This window comes from Macaca nemestrina, chromosome 2 (assembly GCF_043159975.1).
Source record: "Macaca nemestrina isolate mMacNem1 chromosome 2, mMacNem.hap1, whole genome shotgun sequence".
Classification (NCBI taxonomy): domain Eukaryota; kingdom Metazoa; phylum Chordata; class Mammalia; order Primates; family Cercopithecidae; genus Macaca; species Macaca nemestrina.
The window spans coordinates 188435907-188452667 of NC_092126.1; the positions used below are offsets into that span (position 1 = coordinate 188435907).

General features: G+C 35.0%; 1 long non-coding RNA gene across 3 annotated transcripts in view; it reads right to left on the reverse strand.

The window, feature by feature from the left end:
- LOC105477426 (uncharacterized) overlaps window positions 1-16761 on the reverse strand; it is a 213669-nt gene that overhangs the window by 99663 nt on the left and 97245 nt on the right. For 2 of the 3 annotated variants that reach the window (XR_011620406.1, XR_011620407.1), the window contains one exon: window positions 15009-15140. The exons of the other annotated variant lie outside the window; for it this stretch is intronic. This is a non-coding gene — a long non-coding RNA (uncharacterized lncRNA). The remainder of the gene's footprint in view (window positions 1-15008; window positions 15141-16761) is intronic. 3 annotated transcript variants of the gene reach the window in all.

Below are 16761 nucleotides of genomic sequence, written 5' to 3' on the forward strand. Positions count from 1 at the left end.
AAATGAAAATATAATAACAGGATTATCTCTAAACATAGTAGTATTTTTTAAAGAGGAGTTGGTGTTTGTATCACATTATGACTCAGTTTTTAAAAATCGAGAATTAAATATGATTATATGAAAACAGATATTAATGCACTTAGCACTTTAATTTTTCTTTTTCACAAAACTAGTAATTATACAGGATTGAAAAATAAAGAAAAACAAATGAGTAAATAAAGAAAAAAATATTTGAGAGACATATGATGAATAATTTAAATCAAATTAAAAATAAACTACTGGGTAACAGAAACAAAAGACAAAATGTGAATTTACATCAAGGAGACTGAGTTCCTCCAGATAATTTCTATCTCATTAAATATGAAAACAAAATGTCACTTGATTTAGAAAGACTGATGTGGAATTTTATATAAATAAGAAATAAATTCTACATGTTCAGAGAAGAGAAAAGTGGTTTAAACACATGTTATGGAAATCCCCAGAAGCCGTGTCACTCCCAAACTGGAGAACTCCAAAGAAGGGTTTCTAAGCCTGAGAACAACATATAAGTACTATCTCAGTCTCCACCTCCCCATGGAATACCTGTGGGCAGTTCCCTGACTGAGGGAAAGGCAGTGACTCTTACATAGTCACTTGACCCATTTCCCTATAGGAAGTCACTAGTGCCCTTTTCAAAATCAAACTACGGCGTGGGGCGAGGGGAAGAAATCTCTTTACAGTCCATTTCGGATGGAGAAAATATCACAATGCACGGATAATTTGCTGGGGTAAGGGAGAAGAAAGAATTATTTGAGTAAATGTTTACTGAGCCTGGTCTGCTAGCTAACTTATTTTATAAACACATTTAAAGTATAAAATTTATTCTTGCCTTCATGAAGCTTACATTCAAGGATGAAGAAAAACTCATGTGAAACCAGTATTCACATTCCAAAGTAGGCAATGGGGGAAAATTCCACATATTTTAAAAATAAAATGTTAGAGAGATATATCACTCTCTCTCTATATATGTGTTCATATCTATATAACCTATAAACACACACACATAAAAACTAGATCTGCTTTCATTTTAAGTACCTCTTATTCTTCAGAATTTACTGTGAAGCATGTTTACAAAGTTTTAGAAAAATAAACCTTTTTTCTGATTTTTAGTTATTAAGTGGAAAGTACTATATGTATAATGACATCTATTTTGCTTCTATTATTGAGCAATTAAGCCAAATATGTACTCTATTAAATCAATCAGGTAAGCATGGGAGGAGTTGGTCTCAGCAAGATCCCCTTTTCAGTCTGTCACTTCTGGTGAATAAGAGTCTGCTAAGACTGTGCCACACACTGTGTATGCAAAGAGGGGTATCCCACAGTGTTTTTGTATGGCTTCAATTCCAAAGGGTAAAAAAAAACCCTCTACATTATAATACAGTTCACAGTATTTGCTGCTGTGCAGTCTTGCAGATTCCTGAATAAGATATTTTATTAAACACAGAAAATAAAAATTAGCTTTCAAGTTTTTCAGAACTAGAAATGAAATTGATTTATAAAATGGAAAATAATGATTCAATGCTAATTGCCCAACTCTGACTAAAAATTAGATTAAACATTATTTTCAAATACTATAGTCAAATAAAATTTGCACTATGATAAGCTAATAAAACAATGAATTTAATAGAAATCCAATTTGTATAGAATAACTACAGTTATAAGAAATCAGTAAGAACAATTTTTTTCTCACATTTTTTTTGATGTGTTTCCCCAAACAAACTCTCTAAGGGTACTTAATTCAAAGCAATTGCATAAGTCTTCACAGAAAGAAAGAGGAGGGAGTGGGAAGCAGGAAGACAGAAACAGGTAGAGAAAGAGACAAAAAAGGGGGAGAGAAAAGGAAAAATAAGTAAGTAATAGCAAAAGACAAAAACTAATGTTTAAGAATGAAACAGTGCAGTTTATAAATTTGATGTTTTCTATCAAAGACAAAGTTTATAGTACCTGGAATAATACTGTAGTTAGAGTATTATTCCATAAATATTCCTTGATTTCTTGACTTGTTATAGTAAACCTCAATTCATTTTTCCAAGATGTTCCATAAGGTGTGTGCACTCTCATGCAAAGAAAGTGTTCTGCCTTCAGTATAAATGATCCCATCTAATTTGCCTCATTTAATTTTGTATACCTAATCTTAAGATCTAGGTGTGGCACATAGTAGCAGGCTAAAAAGTTGTTAAGTGAATCAATAAATTAAACTTAGACAATTCTGTGTAGTCAATTCCTTCTCTAGGAACATAACATTTTAGAAACATGTATACACATCAAGAATATAATTACATCCTTCTAACTCAAGTGCCTAAAAACACAGTATCTTTACTTTCTATACGTTTTAGTTCTGGACTTTCAGCCCCTAGGTGAGTAGGTGGCAAAACAGTTCATCTCAAACCTCCTAGAGCATCTTCTTTTATTTAAGATGATGCTATAACTCTGGATTCTTCTTAATAATCTTAAAATATTCAGTAATAATCTTAAAATATCCAAGGTTGAAGATTCAGATCTCTACCTTAATGAATGAATTTCACACATAAGATTGGGTCTTAACAGAAAAGAGGCTGTTTGTTTACTCTCGCAGCTTTTGGATCAGTATAAACAAACCACCAAAAATGTCAGTAGTGTTAGAAAAATTGGAGTTATGAATAGAATGAATTAACTGTCCACGGAGGAACTTTCACGTTTGATATTCAGAAATGTAACTAAATTTTCTTCTCCGAAGAACCTAAATATAATTTGGAGAGATTAGAGGCAGGTGTTCTGTAAAGTACAGTGTCTAAGAAGGAGCATACCAGAATGACAGGACTAGGTGGAAAGAAGTTATGAAAGTTAAATTTGTGTTTCCTTGTCAATTTGTTTACTTTTTTCCCTGTGACCAATTCAGATGCTACAGAATAAGGCCCATTTATCTAAAAATGAAGATAAATCTCATATATTGATATGCAATATCTGGTTTTAAAACACCTCTGCTTCCCAACAGAGGAAATCCCATAACTTGTAAATTACTTGTCATTTTCTATGTTTGATCACCAAACACATCAAAATCATAACCCTGTCTTTTTCTTACTAATCAAAAGTGACTATGAGTCAATGATGGCATCATAATGTGTGAAACAAAGTATATTCTCAAAACATGCATACCCTTGTATTAATTGATACAAAGAAAATTCTTTACTTCTTGCCTCAAAACCTACCCGTTACAGTTTCTCTTTGTAATTCTATGCAATTGTTTTCCTTTCAACTATTGGTATAAAAAAGGAATATATTTTCTCTGATGCAAAATGAGAAACCAAGTTGATAATGCTGTGGACAAAAATTTATGATTATTATATTTGACATTGCATCGACTGTGAAATATTAACTATGAAGTCTAATGTTTACTTTTCAAGATCTGAACCCTGGGTTATTCATACAATAAAATTTCTGAAAATAGTTGCAAAAAATTAAAATCTTGTTACTAATATTTTTCTATTAAATGTGGTTTGTAAAAGTTAATATTTGAACTTCTTCATAGTGGTTACTGAATTTACCAAATGACAAAGTTTGGTATTTTTGGCACATTTTATCTATATTTATTTTATTTTTTTAAAAAAAGGCAACAACTATTCGTTTATCATGCAAAATGTAATCAAACTTAATTTAATTAAGTTTAATACAGTATATAAGAAAAGTGCTGCTTTAGATTTCTGTGATTCAAATATTAAGTTTAAAACGGGTGAATTTTGACTTATCCCCAAAAATATATGTTTTATACTAAAAAAATCACATTTTGAATATAAACCAAATTGAAAATTTCTGATGCTATCAGGTAACTCAATTGTTAAAAATATTATTTCATATAGTAGTCCATCAAATTTTGGAAATGTGCCTTATGATTTTTAAAAAGTGCTTTTTATCTGTGTTAGCTATCCAAGAATATTAATAGAAAGAATGGGATAAAAAAATAATTTAAGTATTAGATAACAGATCTTTTGGCTTACATCTTGCAACCTCCCTATGGCTCCTGAATACACATGATGGGAAAGAAGTGTAGCATACTAATTTTTAAAATATTATTTGAGATAAGCTGACAAAAGCAGTAAATAATTAGAGTTGAATTTAGCAATTCAGGCTATAAATATTACTTTATTTTATCCTGTCCACTGCATAGACAATAAAGAATACGTTTAGTTTATATAGGCCAAGCTTCATGAATAGATAGAATAGAGGATATGAATTGGCATTCTGTTTCAAGTCAATGCCAAAAAAATGCCATTTTCAAATCTAGATGTTTCCCATTTAATCTTGTGAATTTTCTTCCATGAGATTCTCTTATAAAATACAAACATTCATGGGAGGTTTTGTTTTTGTTTTTGTTTTCTGTTTTTTATTTTGTTTTGTTTTTTGTTTTTTATTTTTTTTTTGAGACAGAGTCTCGCTCTGTCACCCAGGCTGGAGTGCAGTGGCACGATCTCAGCTCACTGAAACCTCCACCTCCTGGGTTCAAGCGATTCTCCTGCCTCAGCCTCCTGAGTAGCTAGGATTACAGGCACCCGCCACCATGCCAGGCTAATTTTTGTATTTTCAGTACAGACGGGATTTCACCATGTTGGTCAGGCTGATCTCAAACTCCTGACCTTGTGATTTGCCTGCCTCAGCCTCCCAAAGTGCTGGGATTACAGGCAAGAGCCACCTCACCCGGCCTCATGGGAGTTTTTTTGTAATAATAAGAATAATCGTGATTATCATGACAACGGCTAACATTTCACAATGTTTACTATGTGCAAGGTACTATTGTAAGTACTTTACATATAAGGATTTATTGCAACATTACAATAAATCTAGAAAGAGATATGTTATCAATTTTATAGACAAAAAAGCTGAAATACAGAAATGTTAACGTGCAAGGTTACATGTCAATTATTGACAAATCTGGAATACATTATACAAAATTTCTCTGTGATGTTGAGGACAAAGAATCACATTTCTCCTAAGATAAAGAAACAAAATGTACCATTCTATAAAAATATTAGCTGTCTGGATAAGGAAGCATATATGCATGAAGAAAGGACATAAGACATAGAAATCATAAAAGTGCATCTCTGATGAAGAAAAGTATAATTATTCAAGAAATGAAATCATCTTAATAACAACCTTTAGCTACTCTAGGGTTTTAATTTACAGCTTTTGTTTTAAGTATTTTTTTCTGGGTTGAATTTATATATAATACTGTTTATTGAAATCTTTTTATTATTTTCTCTTTTTTTTTTTGATATTTCAGTGGTATTACATTGCATGAATGTACAACACTTTGCTTCCCTAGCTCTTAAAAGTGGACATAGTCACTTAGCCCATTAGATGCTCTCTCCCAGGACCTGAATTTCCACTAAGCTAACAAAAAGACTTCATCAAAGTGGGGAGATCATTCATAGTGACAGCACTGGGAGAGTTCAGAGGCAGCAAGAATCCAGTGATAGCAATAGAGGTTAGAATGGAATTCTAAACACACGTTTCAGTTGCATCATTGATACGGTTTGATTCTGTGTTCCCACATAAATCGCATGTCAAATTGTCATCCCCGCATGTTGAAGGAAGGGTCTGGTGTGAGGTGATTCAATCGTGGGGGCGAACTTCCCCCTTGCTCTTCTCGTGATAATAGTTCTCATGTGATCTGGTTGTTTGAAAGTGTGTAGCACTTCCCTCTTCTCTCTCTCTCTCTCTCACTCTCTCTCTCTCTCTCTCTCTTCTGCCCTGCAATAGTATGACATGCTAGCTTCCCCTTTGCCTTTCGCCATGTCTGTAAGTTTCCTGAGGCCTCCCAGCCATGCTTCCTGTACACCCTGCAGAACTGTGAGTCAAATAAACCACTTTTCTTTATAAATTACTCAGTCTCAGGTAGTGCTTTATAGCAGTGTGAGAACAGACCAGTACAATCATTATAGGTACAAATTTTCTACCCAGGTTTCCTTAGCTCTGCCCATATTCTTAGACTGATTCTCCAATATTGCCATGAATTCTCAGAGCTTAATGATAGCCTTTGAATTAAGTTTCTGCTTATTATAGCAGAATTGCCTTCTATTACTTGTCACCATGAATCTTTATTGGTCAACTCCGTTCTTTCCATACCTCAAGATTATATGTCCAACACCCTCATTTTACACTAATCTGAGGTTTTAAAAAGTTTAAAATTTCTGATTATACCAATAGATGCAGTTAATGACAGTGGTTAAATTTCCTTGTCGCCAGGTCAATAGTTACCTATAATTCTGAAAGGTATAAAAGTTCAGAATCATGAGTCTTCTCATTTACTTTTTTGTTTATTAATTCATTCATTTACAAAATTATTGACATAGAAAAATGTCCACTTAGGTAAAGAAAAATTGTGTGTAAATAGTAACATACATATGGCCATGTATAAAATAGATGTGTGTACATTTTTGTAAATATATTGAGATGCTGTATCTTAAAATTAAAATAATGTTTGTATATGGGTAATGATACTTTTAAAAATTATATCATTAAATATTTTTTATATTGTCCACGATAAACATAAATTGCTTTAAAATTAGAAAAAGATGTGAGGGTAGATGACAGATAACAGGGTTAATGTGCAGCTCCCACATGGATGGACAGAACAATGTGTGGAGATTCACACCATGAACTTTTGCTCCAAGAATCATCACAGGAGCATACCAGAAAAACTGAAAGAATTCACAGATTATTTGAAAGAAACAGCACACCACTGCAAATTCCGTGAGACAGGCAAAAACTATGAGTTCAGAAAGTGTGAGAGGGAGTTAAAACCTGCCTCCGAACACACACTCACACTGGGGAATCTGAAAATCCAGATTACAGGAGAAGGATTTAACCTTACCTAGAGCTGGAATGGATTTAGAGACCTGCATGAAATATAAAAGTGGAAATAGCATCAGGAAGAGCCTTATAGGCACTTCCATTCTCCAGCTTGAGCCCAGGGAAGCCATCTCTGACTACACCCACAGAGGCCCTCCAGGAAGGCACCCAGCGGACTTAGGGAGGGGTCACAGGGTGTAAGAAGCTTCCAGCTGAAATTTGTAATAATTTTGAATGGGCATGAAGTTTTTCGAGTAGAATCCGAGGGGTGAACAGGAATTGCTGCAGATATCAGTGCAAGAACTGTGGTTGATATTATGGACATTCAGGGAGGAGTGAGGCCTAAAAGCTGAGCATTCTTGCACAATGTGGAAGCTTATAGCCTGTGGCAGTTTTGAGTTCCACACTCAGGCTGGCGAGATCTAAACCGTTGTTGGCGGGGGACTAGGGGAGTGAGACCAGACTCGCCAACAGTGTGGGAGCTGGCTGAGGCCTTTCACTACTGGCTATCCCCCCATTTCCCTAGCAAACTATATGCCACAGCAGAGGCAGCCATAGTCCCCTCTGGAACATAACTCCCTTGACATAAAAACCACACCCTCGTTCCCCACATGGCTGGGACACCTGAAGACAGATCACATTACAAGACTATTTGCAGACATTCCGCAGAATCAGTCCAGAGCTGGTAGCCCTGCTAGGTGACTGTCCTGAGAAAAGCAATAATAATCACTACAGTGCAGTTGTCAAGAAGCCCATCCCTAGGGGAAGAGGAAGAGCACTACATCAAGGGATTACCCTATACAACAAAAGAATCTGAACAGCAGGCCTTGAGTTCCAGAACTTTCCATTGGTGCGTGGTTTATTATAGCAGAGACACAACTGCAGCGCTGGGTGCAGTAGGCAAAGTCTGTACCTACACCCTAGCATGCAGGCAGCCTCTGTGAACATTAAGGGTTTTGGAGAAGGGGTCCTTGTTCCCCTCTGGTACTACACTGCAGACACAGGTGTGGCTTCCCCCAAAGCAATGCAGCATGAAGGCACAATCCAGCGTGAGAGCAGTTACAGTCTTTCTGGAAAAATCCAGGGTGAGAGCAGTTCCACAGGAGGAGCACATCCCAGATTCATGCCTGCACGAGAGGCAGAGTCATAATTCTTCCCTACTTGGAGCACCGACATTCCTGTTGTAGCAGGACGAGCCGTGGACAAAACCCCACAGACACCGAGATAGTGAAGGAAGTGGCTTTAATCAGCTGGAAGCATCGGCAGACTAGCATCTTAAAAATCCGAGTGCATAATTTCTATCCCTTTTAAGGGCTCATAACGCTAAAAGTTTTGCATGTAAGAGTCATGATTGATTGAGCAATCTAGGGGGGTATGTGACAGGGCTGCATGCACAGGTAATCAGAGTGAAACAGAGCAGAACGGGAAGTTTCACAATGTCCTTCCATACAATGTCTGGAATCTATGAATAACATCGGTTGCTACGTCATGGGTTGAATTTTAACTATCAGGCTAAGGTCAGGCAGGCCCAGGCCTGGTTTTTAGGTCTGATGCCTGGCGTCGGGCTGCCTGCCTTTGGTTTCGTTTCCTTGTTTCTTCTTGAAACATTATACAACAATATAGGGGTCTCCTTCTCTCCTCTCTCACTATAGATGAAAAGAGATGCCTATCTGATCTGAATAGCTGACATGCTACGAGAGTGAGGCTGAGAGGTGAACAAATTTCCTGCTGACCTGGCAGGGGAGTTGAGATAGTTCCCACTCATCACACTGATAAAACCTCAGCACATCTAACTGAGATCTCCCCCAGCCATCCTCATCAAGGCTGGGACCTCAGCCCACTGTTGGTTATTACATCTATCTGCCTGCCTTAGCCACAACCAGTGCCTATCCAGGGCTATCACCCCAATTGTGCTGACCCCTGAATCTTCAATTAAGTAAATAAAACACTGGAAAAAATTAAATAAACAAATAAAATGTACACCACAAGAGAAAGAAATAAGATTCAAGAGATTCCTGCTATTCCAACACAATAGGAGAAGTGAAGTAGTTTGCATACCAAGAATATAACGACCACAACCAGCTTAAGGGAAGCCGGCACACAAAGACATTCTATGACTAAGAAATTCATACAGAATCTTCACCCCTACAAATACCAAGAACCAAATTAGGCAAAGCTAAACATTAGTCTGGTCCTTAAGAGTGGAGAAAAACAGTTCAATTAAAACTATATTAAAGAACAATTTGAAGAAACAGTCTACCCAAATGGGAAGGAACCAGAGAAGTAATTCTGGTTACGACAAAACAAGATTCTATGACACTCCCAAAACATCACACTGTCTTCCTAGCAATAGATCCAAACGAAAAAGAAATATCTGAATTATCAGATAAAGAAATCAGAAGGTAGACTATTAAACTACTCAAAGAGATATCAGAGAAAGGTGAAAAACAACTTGAGAAATTTTAAAAAATAGAGGATATGGATGAAAAATTCTCCAGAGAAATAGATGTTATGAAGAAAAAACAATCACAACTTCTGCAAATGGAAGACACACTTAGAGAAATGCAAAATGCATGGAAAGTTTAAACAAGAGACCAGAACAAATAAAAATTGAGAATACTGAGAAAGAATATAAATCTAAAAGTCTATAAAACATATTTAAGGAAATAATCAAGGAACACTTCCCCAGCCTTGCTAGAGATCTAGACATCCAAATAAAAGATGTTCAAAGAATACCTGGGAAATTCATCACAAAAAGATCATCACCTAGGCACATGGTCATCAGGCTAATCTAAAGTCAAGATGAAGGAAAGAATCTTAAGAGCTGTGAAGCAAAAGCATCATGTAACCTATGCAGGAAAACCTATCTGATTAATAGCAGATTTCTCAGCAGAATCCCCAGAAGGGATTGGGTGCCTAGTTTTAGCCTCCTTTGAGAAAGCAATATTCAGTCAGTATTTTTGTATCCAGCAAAACTAAGTTTCATAAAAGAAGTAAAGATACGATCTATTTCAGAGAAACAAATGCTGAGAGAGTTTGTCACTACCAAGCCAGCACTGTAAGAATTACTGACAGGAGTTCTAAATGCACCAAAATAGAACCTCCTTAAAGCATAAATCTCACAGGATATATAAAATGATAACACAATGAAAAAAAAAAAAAAAGCCCCACAAAGTATTTAGGCAACAACTAGCATGATCAATAGAATTGTACTTCACATCTCACTGCTAACATTGAATGTAAAGTCATAAATGCTTCAGTTAAAAGACAAAGAATAGGAGAATGTATAAGAATTCACCAACCAAGTATCTGCTGTCTTCAAGAGACTCACCTAACACTTAAGAACTCACATAAACTTAAGGTAAAGGGATGGAAAAATATATTCCATGCAAATAGACACCAAGAGCAAGCAGGAGTAGGTATTCTTATGTCAGACAAAACAGACTTTAAAGCAACAACCATTAAAAAAGACAAAGTGGTACATTACATAATGATAAAAGGACTAGTCCAACAGGAAAATACCACAATCCTACATATATATGCATCTAATACTGGAGGCCCCAAATTTATAAAATAATTACTACTAGACCTAAGAAATGAGATAGATGGCAACACAATAATAGTGGGGGATTTCAGTACTCCACTGACAGCACTAGAGAGGTCATCAAGACAGAAAGACAACAAAAAATAACAGATTCAAACCACAGAAAAAAATTGACTCAGCGAATATTTACAGAACATTCTACCCAATGACTGCAGAATATACATTCTTCTCAGCAGCACATGGAACCTTCTCCGAGATAAACCATATTATAGGCCACAAAACAAGTCTCAATAAATTTCAGAAAATCAAAATCAGATTAAGTATCTTCTCAGAAGACAATGCAGTGAAACTAGAAATTAACTCCAGAAGGAGCCCTCAAAACTATACAAATTCAGGAAAATAAAATACTCTGCTCTTGAATGATGTTTGATTCAACAATGAAATCAAGATGGAAATTTAAAAGTTCTTTGCACTTAACAATAGCAGTGACACAACTTATCAAAACCTATAAAATTCAGCAAAAGCAAGTGCTAAGAGGAAAGTTTATATTAAATGCCTACATCAAAAAGTCTGACAGAGCACAAATAGACAACCTAGAGTCACACCTCAAGGAACTAGAGAAACAAGAACAAACCAAACCCAAATCCAGCAGAAGAAAAGAAATATCGAAGATCAGAGCAGAACTAAATGAAATTGAAACAAACAAAAATACAAAATATAAATTAAACAAAAATCTATTTCTTTGAAAGATAAGCAAAATTGCTAGACCACAAGTGAGAATAACCAAGAAAAGAAGAGAGAAGATCCAAATAAGCTTAGTTAGAAATGAGATACTAAAACCAATACTACAGAAATATAAAAGATCATTCAGGGTTACTATGAACACCTTTACACACACAAATTAGAAAATCTAGAAGAGCAAGATAAATTCCTAGAAGTATAAAACCCTCCTAGAATAAACAAAAAAGAATTGTAAACTCTGCACAGACTAATAACAAGTGCTAAGATCGAAACCATAATTTAAAAAAATTTGCCAAAAAAAAGAACTCCAGGACCAGATAAATTCAGAGCTGAATTCTAACAGACATTCAAAGAAGAATTGGTACCAATCGCGCTGCAACTATTCCAAAAGATAGAGAAGGAGAGAATCGTCCCTAAATAATTCTGTGAAGCCAATTCTAATACCAAAACCAGGGAAATGACATAACAACAACAACAAAAAGCTACAGACCAACATCCCTGATGAACATAGATACAAAAATCCTCAACAAAATACTAGCTAATGGAATACAACAACATGTCAAAAATATAATACAACATAATCAAGTGGGTTTCATACCAGGGATGCAGGAATGGTTTAACATACGCAAGTCAGTAAATGTGATACATCATATAATCAGAATTAAAAACAAAAATCATATGATTATTTGGATATGTGTATGTAGAAACACTTTTGACAAAATCCACATCCCTGTATAATAAAAACCCTCAGCAAAATTGTCATAAAGGGACATACCTCAAAGTAATAAAAGTCACACATGACAAATCCACTGCCAACATTATACTGAAAAGGGAAAAACTGAAAATATTCCCTCTGATAAATGGAACAAGACAAGGATTCCAACTTTTACCACTTCTATTCAACATATTACTAGAAGTCCTAGCCAGAGTAATCAGACGAGAGAAAGAAATAAAGGGCATCTGAATCGGTAAAAAGGAAATCAAGCTGTGGCTATTCAATGATGACATGATCGTATACCTAGAAAACCCTAGAGTCAACCAAAAAGCTTATAGAACTGACAAATGAATTTGGAAAAGATTCAAATCAATGTATACAGATCAGTGGCACTTCTCTACACCACCAGCAACCACATTGAGTGTCAAAATAAGAACTTAATCCCTTTACAGCAGCTGTGAATAAAATGAAATGAAATGAAATGAAATAAAATAAAATAAAATAAAATAAAATAAAATAAAATAAAATAAAATACTTAGGAATACTCCTAACCAAGCAGATGAAACATCTCTATAAGGAAAACTAAAATCTTGCTGAAAGAAATCATAGATGACACAGACAAATGGGAATACATACAATGCTCATGAATGTGTAGAATCAATATTGTGAAAATTACCATATTGCCAAAAGCAAACAACAAATTCTCATCAAAATACCATCATCTTTCTTCACAGAAGTAGTAAAAAAAAAATCCTAAAATTCACATGGATCTAAAACAGAGCCCCTATAGCCAAAGCAAGACTAAGCAAAAAGTACAAATCTGGAGTACCAAAACAGCATGGCACTGGTGTAAAAATAGGCACACAGATGAACAGAACAGAATAGAGAACCCAGAAATAAAGCCAAATTCTTACAGCCAATTGATCTTTGACAAATCAAATCAAATCAAATCAAATCAAATAAATAAATAAATAAATATAAAAATAAAGAGGAGAAAGGACACCCTATTCAACAAATGGTGCTGGGATACCTGGCAAGCCACATGTAGAAGAATAAGGCTAGATCCTCATCTCTCACCTTATATAAAAATCAACTAAAGATGGATCAAATATTTAAATCTAAGACTTAAAGCTATAAAAAAATTCCAGAAGTTAACACTGGAAAAACTCTTCTATACATTGGCTTAGGCAAAGACTTCATAACCACGAATCCAAAAGCAAATGAAACAAAAACAAAAACAAACAGGTAGTACCTAATGAAAATAAAATGCTTCTGCACAGCAAAATAAATGATCAGCAGAGTAAACACAACCCACAGAGTGGGAGAAAATATTCACAAACTATGCATCTGACAAAGAACTAATATCCAGAATTTACACGGAACTCAATCAGCAAGGAAAAAACAAATAATTTCATCAAAAAATAGCCAAAGGACATAAATACACAATTTTGAGAAGAAGATATAAAACAAATACAATAAAAATATAAACTAATAAAAATATATTAATTATATTAATAAATATGTTAAAATATGCCCATCACCCATTATCAGGGAAATGCAAATTAAAACCACAATGAGATACCACTTTACTCCTGCAAGAATGACCACAGTTGAAAAATAAAATCACAGATGTTGATGTGGATGTGGTGAAAAGAGAACACTTTTACACTGCTGGTGGGAATGTAAACTAGTTCAACTACTATGAAAAACAGTATGGAGATTTCTTAAAGAACTAAAAGTAAATCTACCATTTGACCCAGTAGTCCTACTACTGGGTATCTATCTACTCAAAGAAAAGTAAAAGAAAGACGTTTAGCTGACTCACAGTTCAGCAGGGCTGGGGAGGCCTCAGAAAACTTAAAATCATGGCAGAAGGAGAAGGGGAAGCAAGGCACCTTCTTCACAGGGTGGCAGGAAGGATAAGTGCTGAACAAAGGGAAAATAAAACCATCAGATATCCTGAGAACTCACTCACTATCACAAGAACAGCATGAGGGAAGCTACCCTCATGATTCAATGACCTCCACCTGGTCTCTCCCTTGACACGTGGGGATTGTGGGGATTATGAGGATTACAATTCAAGATGAGATTTGGGTGGGGACACAAAGCCTGACCATATCAGTAAGTTACCTATCCTATCTAGACTTACATTCTTTACCCACAAGAAGAAAATAACAATAGTGTTTACTTTAAGTTGTTATTTTAAGGATTTTTTTAGATAATGCTATTAAAACAGCACAAACCTTGCCACATTTTAAGTACCCAATTGTAATTATTTCATTATCATTATAATTTAAAAGGTCATCATAAATATGTCTATTACAGCATAAGTGAACATGATCAAACATGGAACAAATTCTGAGGTTTGCAGTAAAGGAATTAATTTCTTATGAATTGAAATAATGCCAAGTGCCATATTAAGATTTAACCTACATCTAATTTGTGCAGAAATCATTCACTGCTTTTTCAAAAGATGTAAATAAGAAACTGATATGGAACAACAATGTTTTAATTCTCCAGATAAAGGGGGATGCATTGCATGATAGAAATGGCTAATCTATTATCCTGAGCCTTTTTATTCAATACAAGTAAGTGAACAGGATGAACACAGGGAAAAAATACTAAAGGAATCTTTGAACTGGAGATCAGCATGTAAAACACAAAACAGAAGTGGCAAGGCAAGGGAGATAAACAGATTTGTTACAAGAAAAGCTTAAAAAAAAAGGAAATTTGTTTACAAGGAGGGGAAGATATATGTGGGAATTTATATGACATAAAAAGAAATTATTATGATATCTGGAAACCTTGGAACTGAAAGATGTACCTTATTTCACTTTTCTCTTCCCAATGTGCCACTCAGCTGCATTTAAAAAAAAATTTCTTTTTTTTTTTTTGTGAGTTGCATATTTATTCATGGAGGACACATACGTCTTTCTTCCAGAGGCTCACTACCACAGCTCCGAGGCCCTACCACTTTCTTCAGTTCTGTTAATCCATAAGAAGTAAATAAATGCACCATTTAAAAATATGGCAAAAATACCCCAGCCCTGCTGAACTGTGAGTCAGCTAAACGTCTTTCTTTTACAAATTACCCAGTCTCAGGCAGTTATTTATAGCAGTATAAAAATGGACTAATACACTTACCCAAGGACGCAATATATGTGACAGCTCTAGGGAGAGAGCTCCGGTCTGCCTGATATGAACCCGTAGATAAAGCTAGTAGGCAATACTACAAGAAGTCACCAAATGGCCAGCTATGATCTAAAATAAGAAAGTCTAGGAAAAGTGAAAGAATAATGTCAAGGTATATACTTTTGTACAATTTGACATTCCTAATGACAGAGTCAAGCAAGGTACCAGAGGCATCTGTATTAAAGAACAGTGGGACAGTAACAATTGACCAGTCTATATACAGTGACATATGCCTACTAATTAACACACATAACTTAGTCCTTAATTATACTTCTATTTTTGTTTATTAGAGATCATTGTCTCAGTAAGGAAGGAAATCATTGTCAGGACTAATGCTAGTAACCCTTGAAATACGTTAATGTCATTTCTTCTTGAGAAATACTATTCATTTGAATTGAAATAAACATTTAAAACCATAGGAAGTTGATATGGTTTGGATTTGTGTCCCTACCCAAATCTCATGTCAAACTGTAATCCCCAGTGTTAGAGGAGGGGTCTGTGGGGAGGTGACTGGCTCATGGGGGCAGGTTTCCCCCTTGCTGTTCTCATAATAGTGAGTTCTCATGAGATCTGGTTTAAAAATGTGTGCACCTCTCCCTTCACTCTTCCTCCTGCTCTAGCCATGTAGGACGTGTCTGCTTCCCCGCTGCCTTCTGTCATGACTGTAAGTTTTCTGAGGCCTCCCCAGCCATGTGGAACTGTGAGTCAATTAAAATTCTTTTCTTTATAAAAAAAAAAAAAAGAAAAGAAAAAAGAAACGTAAGTCATTATATGAAAAAGACACTTGTACCTGCATATTTATAGCAGCACAATTTGCAGTTGCAAAAATATGGAACCAGTCTAAACGCCCATCAACCAACAAGTGGACAAAGAAAATGTGATACACACACACACACACACACACACACACACACACACACACCATGGAGTACTATTCAGACATGAAAAGGAACGAGCAACGTTATTTGCAGCAACCTGGATGGAGTTAGACACTATTTTTCTAAGTGAAGTAACTCAAGAATGGAAAATCAAACATTGTATGTTCTCACTTATACATGGGAGCTAAGTTATGATACGGCAAAGGCATAAGAAAAATATAATAGTCTTTGGGGACTATGGGAGAAGTGTGGGAGTGGAGTAAGGGATAAAAGACTGCACATTGGGTACAGTACATACTACTTTGGTGACAAGCGCACCAAAATCTCAGAAATCACCACTAAAGAACTTACCCATGTAACCAAAACCCACCTGTTTCCCAAAAACTATTGAATAAAATAAAATATAATAAAATTTAAAAAAATAAAATAACATTGGAAGAAAATAGATTTTACAAAAAGTATAATCCAATAACTAGTTTCTCCTGTTTATTTTTATTAAGGTTTTATTAGGTGAAATTGACTCATAATTAAGATTAAAAGCCTTTGGTTTCAATCTTAACCAACTTTTTTTTAAAAGAGAGTATATTCTATTGATTTCATTTCTGTTTCTACTATTTTCAATTATTAAATATATTAAAATATATGTTCTGTTAATGTAATTAGTCTAGCATAGTATACAGCTTGAATGATTGCAACACATATACTTATCTTTGAAATTTGTGACCATCTTTCTTTAGAGAAGAAATTGCTACTGGTCACCATACAAATGTTTTTTATTTGGATATCGCCATTTAATTCAGGAAAATGATTGCACAAATGCTTAGTTA